Raw genomic sequence first — 9,893 nt, forward strand, 5'->3', positions numbered from 1 at the left:
TTCAGACATCTTCCCCTGGGACTAAATCTCTAGACGTTTTAAAGAATCTTATGATTACTAATTATGTTAAATCGTTAAACTCTTTATTAACTTCTGTCCATGAGTTTGCTTCTCATAGGTCTGCATATCTGTCTGACATCCCTCCACACACCTTCTGACTTGGCAATCATGTTTTGCTGAAAACTTGGAAAGACCAGGGACCTGAAAACCAGTTGTCACTCAAATGGACGGGCCCCTTCGAGATTCTTCTCACCACTCACTCATCATAAAACTTGCAGGCGTGATGGGCCGGCCCCGTGGCTTGGCGGTTAAGTGCGTGCGCTCCGCTGCTGGTGGCCTGCGTTCGGATCCCGGGTGCTCACTGATGCACCGCTTCTCTGGCCATGCTGGGGCCGCATCCCGCATGCAGCAACTAGAAGGATGTGCAGCTGTGACGTACAACTATCTACTGGGGCTTTGGGGGAAAAAATAAATAAAATTATAAAAAAAAAAAAACTTGCAGGCGTGAAACCCTGGATACATCACTCCTGGATCAAGTCAGCCCCAAAATCATGGGAAAGTATCCCATGTGTATTGAGGGAAAATTGGCTGACGGAACCCCAAGGAGAGCTAAAATATGTCTTGATCTCTTCTATCTAACCCATCTTCTCACAGTTCTATTTATTGGGGGTCAAAGGAAAAGTAACTCTTTTCCACACTATGGTCCCCCAAGACGTCCTGATTAAACAAGAAGTAGCTAGAGAAATTACAGCGCCCTGTCTCCCCCTTGACCATAAGATTATGGGTTACTACTGATAGGGGGGAAAATTGTAAGTGAGGCCATCTTGTTACACTAAATGGCCCCAGCCCCTCCTCTGTGTGACTACTCACTGTTCTGTACGTGCTCTAAAAAATTCTCATGCTCTCCTGATTTATAGTCTCTGCTTACGTATGTACTCCCCAATAACTTGATAAATTAAAAACTTTGTTCTGTGAGTTTCTCTCCAGGAACAGGCTGACCACAGGTGGGAAACACACCTACAAGGTATCCACCACAGCTGAAAGAAGAATGGAACAATGTGATGCCTGGAGCCCATCATGCCTGGAGACCAACATCCCTGGACCCCCTCCTTACTGCCCATTTTCCCTGTATAACTGCCTCAAGATTCTGTAGTCTTTGAAGATGGTTTTTTGACACATTAGTCTACCATCTTCCCGGTTATGCTGGCTAATTGAATTAAAACTTGGTTTCTCAATGCCTAACTTGTTGTGATTAATTGGCTCTGATCGCGGCGAGCAGAGTGAGCCCATTGCTTGGTAACGCATCCACAATTGAGATCAAAACATAAATATAATTTTTGTCCCATTTTTCATAGTCTATTTCATGAGCTTTACTGTGCCAATAAAATTTCTTCTCAAATCACATTTAATGGCTGCACAATGTTGAGTTGAGTGGATAGAAGACAACTGATTTGCCTCTTACTCTATTGTAGAAAACTTAGTTTCCAAATTTTCCCCTTTACAAATAACTAGATATTTTCCAAATTTTCCCCATTATAAAAAAGAACAAACCCTGGGATGGGCTCCCTTGTCTTTATAACTTTTGCTATTTCCTTGGGATAGATTCCCAGATGTAGAATTACCAAGTTAGAAGTGTTTAAGGCTCTTTATGTACAGCTCGACTGATTGCCAAGATCCTGTTCATCACACTCCCAGCAGCACCAGCGCCTAACTCTCTGCACTCTCCCAGAACCGCATATTGATTATGCAGGGCAGCTTTTTAATCCTGTGTGACGACTTCGCATGGTGCTTATTTTAAACTTTCAGATATTTGCCTTCTTGGTTGCTTGCCTCAAGCTCAAACCTAAACTTGTAGCAGATTTCTAATAGCGGTACAGGGCCTACGGCATATTTGGGAGACAAGATCAATCTTGGCTTCATGAAAATTAATAAAGGGGAATCTCACTAAAATGGAGATGGGAGACCAGGCAGGGGAGCTCTCATGCAGTACCACTCAATGTCGTGAAAATTAATAAACAGAAACCTCATTAAAATGGAGGCCAGAAGGGGGAGCTCTCAAGCCCTAGGCCTAGAGCACAGCCCAAAAGGAAGAAGACAGACTTCCTCTTATTGACAAGCAAGAAGCTCAGTCAACGAGAGGCTGTCAGGACTCAGCCAACGAACAGCTACAACACTTCAAACTCCCAGTCTCCTCCAAAGGACTCTGTTCACAGTAGCCCCCCCCAACTTCCTCTTCCCTCTATAAAGGAGTTCCTCCTCCCCTTGCTGCTATGGACTTGCATGTGGCTGGCCATGGTTGCAAATCTCTACTTGTAATTCTTTGCTGATCCCAAACAAACCCATTTTTGCTGGAGAAATAACTGGCTGTCTATTTGTTTAAGGTCATCAACGTCAATGACAGGAAGAATTGTCAATTACAGACCCCAACAGGAAAAGATGTACATTGCATCTCCTGGAAGAAATCAACTACCCCAGCAACTTAGCCACTGTGAAACTGTCGCTCTCACTTCCCACCAATGGACTTTTGTTCAAAATAACCCCTCCCAATTCCCTCCTTTTTCTCTATAAAGCAACCTTCCTCTCCTTTGCTTGTTGCACTTGCCTATGACTTTTGCTATAGCTTACTGATCCCAAGTTTCAATTCCTCTGTTATTCCTGAATAAACTCATCTTGCTGGAAAAATAACTGGCTGTTTTATTTTTAAGGTCGATGGCTTCATCTAATTTTTCTTTCCCTTATTTTGCCCTGTGGAAATTAACAAAAGAAATCTTAACTAGACTGGAGTCAGGAAGGCCTGTAGCAGGAGCTCCCATGCCCCATCACACACGGTAAATCACACCAAACAGGGAGAGAGGACACTTGAATCTCCCACAGGAAGGAAAACCACTTGACTACGAAGGAAGACTTCTCTCCCCACCTGGCAACAGCCCAGCCAATGAGAAACACCACAATTCAGCCAATGAGAAACACTGCAGCTCAGCCAATGAGAGATGCTGCAGCTCAGCCAATGTGAAATGCTGCCACTCAGCCAATGAGAAACACTGCAGCTCAGCCAATGAGAAATGCCGCACCTCAGCCATTGAGAAATGCCGCAGCTCAGCCAATGAGAAACGCCACAGCTCAACCAATGACAAACACCGCAGCTCAGCCAATGAGAGGATGTTGCTGCCCTGAACTGTTACTTTCCCCCAACGGACTTTTCTTTAAAGATTTTATTTATTTATTTTTTCCCCCCAAAGCCCCAGTAGATAGTTGTATGTCATAGCTGCACATCCCTCTAGTTGCTGTATGTGGGACTCGGCCTCAGGATGGACGGAGAAGTGGTGCCTCGGTGCGCGCCCAGGATCCGAACCCGGGCCACCAGCATCGGAGCGCGCACACTTAACCACCAAGCCACGGGGCCAGCCCCGGACTTTTCTTTAGAACAGCCCCTCCCTACTCCCCCTTTTTCTCTATAAAGGCAGCTCCCCTCCTTTGTTTGCTGGATTTGTCTATGGTTCATCACAGCATGCACATATCGAGTTAAGATTCTTTTGCTATTCCCAAACAAACTTGAGATAAAATAACAGGCAAATTTGCTTTTTAAGTTGACATATATGATGTCAGAAGAGTGGGATCCAAAGGAGGTGGCCCCCGGAGAGACAGTGACCCCCAGAATAGAGTGAGGTACCCATACGGAGCTCCTTATGCTCATGCTTCTGTGAGTTGCCACCTCCTTTCCGTTTGGTGAGTCTCCTCTTGGATTTTGAGCTCCACTTCCTTTGCGTTCTGAGCTCTCACACTTTATTTCAGATCCAGAGAAGCTTGTCCTCTTGTGGAGGGACTTTGTCCTCCAGGTTCAGGGCGCTGTCCTTGGTGAGTACTCAGTTCCTTTTGGGTCTCAGGCTTGCTGAAAATCAGGAGTTTTTCTTTGGTTTTCAAATGCCTTTTGGAAACAGGGTTGGAAATCTAGCAATTTTCTTTTGTTTTTAAGTTCCTTTGGGGAGCAGGGCTAGGACTCTAGCAACTTCCTTGTGTTTTCAGAGGAAATTTCAGAAGTGGGATCCCAATCATCCAAATGTTTTGAGGGAAACCCTGCTTCAGGGACCTCGGTTGGGTTTATGTTTAAGAACTTTGGGTCCCCTGCATGTGCATTTTTAACTAAGTGGGCCAAAAAGACCAAATCAGTCCAGAATTGCAATAGCTGTTATGAGGAATTTTTGATCTCCCCAAACTAGCTTTTCTTTTTTTTTTTTTTTTTTTTAAAGATTTTATTTATTTTATTTTTTCCCCCCAAAGCCCCAGTAGATAGTTGTATGTCATAGCTGCACATCCTTCTAGTTGCTGTATGTGGGACTCGGCCTCAGGATGGACGGAGAAGTGGTGCCTCGATGCGCACCCGGGATCCGAACCTGGGCCACCAGCATTGCAGTGTGCGCACTTAACCACCAAGCCACAGGGCCGGCCCCAAACTAGCTTTTCTTAAAACCAAATTGGAAGACTGTGGCTTTAAAATTAAGCAAAACAAGTGGTATGTCTATTTTCCTTGGTACCTGGGGGTTTCTGGATATGTACAAAGCTCAAAAATCACCTCACTATGGGATATCTTGTCTAAATCAGCTGAAACAATTAAAAAGCTGAGGGAGAACAAAATGGTTTCTGAAACCTTGTGCTCCCCACATTCTTCTCTGTCTCAGGCGCCATCTTGTTTGTCTCCCAGGCTGCTTGTCTCAGACTCCACCCCAGCAGCCACCTTGTGCCCAGGCTCTATCCTTGATCCCATCTTCTTCTTTTCCCCTCTGCGAAAACCTGCCCCTTTAAATCAGACCCTCTGAGGATTCAAATGCTAACCCCCTAATTACTATTTCTAAGTTAACTGGAGCAAATAAACAAGTAGAAGAAAAAATTCAAATAGCAGTTATCATAGACTTTTGACAATAGACAAATGACTCCAAAAATAGCTCTAAAAGGATCCTTACAGCATGCAAATAAAAATCTTTAGTAGAAGACTTTGGCCACCTGAACAAGTAATCTTAACTTAGTCCATCTGCCATAAATACAATTTGGATCCAACTATTCTTTTTCTTTCTTTCTTTCTTTTTTTTTTTTTGTGAGGAAGATTGGCCCTGAGCTAACATCCATGCCAATCCTCCTCCTTTTGCTGAGGAAGACCGGCCCTGAGCTAACCTCTATTGCCAATCCTCCTCCTTTTTTTTCCCTTTTTTCTCCCCAAAGCCCCAGTAGATAGTTGTATGTCATAGTTGCACATCCTGCTAGTTGCTGTATGTGGGACGCCACCTCAGCATGGCCGGACAAGTGGTGTGTTGGTGCACGCCCAGGATCTGAACCCAGGCCGCCAGTAGCAGAGTGTGCACTTAACTGCTAAGCCACGGGGCCGGCCCCCTCCAACTATTCTTTTGAGTTTTGTACCTGAGACATATCTAAAGTTTTAAAATAAAAGCTATGAAGGGGCCAGCCCTGGTGGCCTAGCAGTTAAGTTTGGTGCACGCTGCTTTGGTAGCCTGGGTTTGGTTCCCAGGCGCAGACCTACACCCCTCGTCAGTGGCCACACTGTGGCGGCAGCTCACATATGAAAAGAGGAAGATTGGCAATAGATGTTAGCTCAGGGTGAATCTTCCTCAGTGAAAAAAAGCTATGAGATCTCTGTTTATGTCTGTCTGTGTGTCTATGTATGTATGTTAGAGATGTGATATATTTCTACCTCCAGATGGTATTGCTACACGTGGTTTGTAAAGAGCTCTGTTTATTTATTTATTTATTTTTTTCCCCCCAAAGCCCCAGTAGATAGTTGTGTGTCATAGCTGCACATCCTTCCAGTTGCTGCATGTGGGACGCGGCCCCAGCATGGCCGGAGAAGCAGCGCGCCGGTGGGAGCCCGGGATCCGAACTCGGGTCGCCAGCAGTGGAGCGCGCTCACTTAACCACCAAGCCACGGGGCCGGCCCCAAGAGCTCTGTTTAATTGGTTTGAAATTAAGTGCTTATAAATTAAGTATTCCTAAATCTCAGAAATATAGAAACTAACTCAAGTGATTTTCAAGTTTTCATGATCTAGGATTAATCTTTAGTAAACAAAAGCTAGCTTAAGCTTGTTGGTGTAAATAAAAACAAAGGCTTGTCTTCAGAGTTGATAGTACTGGGTGTCATGCAAATGTGCAACTTTTTTCTCTGCCTGGGTTTACTAGTCAAGTAGGCTCATGCTGTCTCTGTTACAAAATTTGTCAGTGAGAAAGTAACTTAGGATGTTAGTTGGCTATTTAATGTCTAATCCAAGCATGATTGTTAAAACCGAGTAATTAAAATAAATGTAAATAAGATCAATGTTTCTACAAAGTTTAAACTAAACAATGGATAGTCATTAAATATCTAAATCATTTCCAAATAGGATAAACATTAATTACTGAACATAAGTTTATTTACTTTTGGCTTCCTATTGCAAAGAAACTAAAAATAAATTTGGGTCTGTTAGTAACCATGTCTTGTGCCACATTGAAAGATTGCACTACTCAAAAGGGCATATGCTCCAAAAAATTGTGAAATGTATTTATAAACCTTCCAGTCCATGATTGCTTACTGCTTAGTTTTCACTAGGAATTGGGGATCCTAAGGGTTAAGAATTCTAATATATGTAACTAAAGCTACTAGAAATAAAAGGGAAACATTTCCCTATGCAGGGAAAGTTGGATGTGTGTTTCGGTTAAAGGAGGTCTGAGGAATGGAAACACATTCCGTTGAGGGAAAAGAATTTTGTGAGCAGTCATGACTGGCTAAGACTGGAATGAATAAATTTTAATATCAAAATAAGCTGATACAAAATAAAAATTTGGTTTTATTTTCTGTTAAGAGAACAAAGTTTTCTTTGGCTATTGGTCTGCTCTTGATAGCATATTGCGAAAGTTTCTTTACCTGTAAGCAATATGCCTAGAAAACAGAGATTTTTGTCTTTTGTCAAAGTAATTTTGTGCTGTTTCTATCATGTCTTTAATTATGTAAGAAAATTGAGTCTTCATAATATTGAGGAGTTAAGTTTTGCTTACAACTATGTAACCTTTTGTATTTGCCTTTGAAACCTGTCATTGTTACTTTGGTCAAATAGATACTTAAGTACTGTTTAATAATGATCTGTGATCCTATTTGGTCAAGTGTCCAAACCTTTTGATATTTTTGGCAAGCTTCCCAAATTATTTGAATTCTAAATGACATTTTTTCTACCAGGATGTAACTTTGGGATTTTCCAGAGGATACCTGGGACATCTCCTTATAAAAAGAAAGATATTACACTAATTAGGCTTATTTGGTATGTCCAATTACATGAGAAGCACAGTCCAATAAACAATAATAAACCTTTTTAGGTTATATTGTATGGGCGAATGTTACTAAAGTGTTCTAGAAATTGTATAAAATTCCTAAACATCTGATATGTCCTAATATAATGTTATTACCTGTAATTCTAGTTACTATCTAAACTGTGTCACGAAAGTACCCAAATTTCCTTGTCAATTGTATTTACTCATTGCCTTTTTTTTAAAAAAAAAGTCTTCTGTTGGTTATAGACAGTTATTGTTTTACTCTGATTCTTTTACAAATATGTTTCATTTTCAAAGAGACTTATGGAAAAGGCTTTGACAAGTACTCTGAATACAGGTGTTGATAACATTGAACTGGGTGCGAGTTCCTGGAAGTGAGTGGAGGGCTCAGGATTGCTTTGATGTTTTGTTTTCTAGATGTAAAGGACTCCTTTTTTTTCTCCTCTCCTTTAAGCTGTCTATAACTTGCAGCAATCTGGTAAAATGTATCTTTGCAACAAGGTTGAAGCATCTATCTTCTTCTCCCTGCTGATTCTGTAAGTATTCTTTTCATAACTACGTACTTATTTGCATGGGTTCAGTGAAGGTCTGTTCTCCTTGTAACCGGACACCATAGAAAGTATTGGCTACATTACCAAGACTTTGACTAGAATATTATATTCAGGAAAGACGTACACAGATCCAGACATGACCAGACAGCTTTAAGGAACTGCTAAAAAATCAGCCTCGTACCTTGCTTACAAGGTTCCAGCAAAGCAATCTCAAAAAAGAGCTTATATGGTCAATCACTATTCTTGCTGCATTTATATTAATAATCAGGCCAAGCTTAATGCAAACAAATGTTTTACTATGATTATCTTTATTTTTAAAATGAGGATTATTGTGGAGAGAGAAATCATGTTTGCACCTTTGTAGATATTAAATTCTAGTCCTATTAATTATCCTTAGGGTTTTGTTATACCTGTAAGCTGTACTGGATCCTAAATTCTTCTAGTTTCCTTAAATGTCCAGCTATGATACTCCAAACCGACATTTCCAATTTTACTGCCCTTCAAATCTCCTTGGAAGTGACTATAATAGGTCCTCCTCACTACCCATATGGCAGCCAAACTTCAGAAACTCAAGCCTTGGGTGCACCTCTCACAGCTGAAGAAGGCTCCACCTGACATCTGGTCCTTCACAAACGCTGGAGACTCCAGATCACATTGACCAGGAAGAGAAGCAGCTGATATCTGAGGCAGACAGCTTTCCCGAGATGACTGGACCAGGCCTGTACACCCTCTTACCACTGTTGTTTCTTACTTTATTTTCTCTCTCCCTTTCCTGGAGGGACAATGCCCTTGTCCGCATTTCCCAATCCCTTGCAAAAGAGGGAAACCTTTCTGATTGCTGGTTTGCCATCAGAAACCTCAGTCTGTCCAAGACAGTAATGACCCCTTAGTACACCCTATAAGTAATTTCAATGGGGTTCCAGGTGCTGTTTCTTGTGTAAATTGATCTGCTGGCCCATTTTACTGACTCAGGGTGCTAAGCCTACCTAAACTAATCCCTTGCTTTAATTTGACCCAACCTTGGAAGAAAAACAAGATCTTTTGAATATTTATATAAAAAATTCTGTGAGGCTGCCAGTGTAATCCAGGCCATCTTAAATTTCTTGATGTAGCCATATATTTAGACAACCTCTCAGTGTGTAACAACATAGTATCTGAGCCTTGGTTATATAATGCCAATGCCTCTATGCTAATGAAGAACTCTATAGATGCTATCACTTATGTGGGGGCCTTATGCACACCCCCTGGTTATGTCTTCATCTGTGGAGGATTCAGTAATGGCCTTTATGCTTGGGCAACTCATCGCCTTGACAGCTGAAGAATACAAGGACAGCGTGCCCTTGCCGTCTTCACTGTCCTGTTCTCTCTGCATAACCAGAGACCTCTCATTGGTCTCTCCCATTAAATCTCCATAGCCACCCTAAATGAGAACTTCTAGGAGGCGTACATGACTCCGGGTTTGCCTCCGTGGGAAGAACTTTCTTCCCGTGGATCAGAGTGAGTGGCAATGAACAAATGATCAGGAATCTCTCCCTGACTCTAGAAGAGCTGGCCGATTCCACAGCCAAAGCAGTTTCAGCTCAGCAATGGTCACTTAACTCATTGGCCAAGGTGGTCTTGGATAATTGTGTAGCCCTCAATTATCCACTCGCTGTGTCTGTGCAGTGGCAAACGCCTCCTGGTGCACATGGATAAGTGCCTCTGGGGAAGTGGAAACCCAGTTACATCAGATTGGAGAGCAGCCATAGTGTCTACAACCAATTTCACCTAACGATCCAGTCTTTTGATTTGTTCAGCTGGTACCTTCAGGTCTGGGCTCCTGGTTTAGAACCATTTGCAAACTGGGCTTATAGTATTGCTCTTAATCTTACTCTGTCTACTTGTTGTGAAGTTCTGTACCTATTGCCTGGTGAAGCTCTGTAGAAATGGTGTACCTAATAAGGTGATGCTATCTCAGCACTTGAAGATGATCTCCGAGGCCTATGACCTTGGAGAATATAGACTTTATACGGGAAATGCCTGTGAATTCTCCCTCCT

This window comes from Ceratotherium simum, chromosome 23, assembly GCF_057802395.1.
Source record: "Ceratotherium simum simum isolate JZ-2026a chromosome 23, ASM5780239v1, whole genome shotgun sequence".
In the NCBI taxonomy this organism is placed as follows: Eukaryota; Metazoa; Chordata; class Mammalia; order Perissodactyla; family Rhinocerotidae; genus Ceratotherium; species Ceratotherium simum.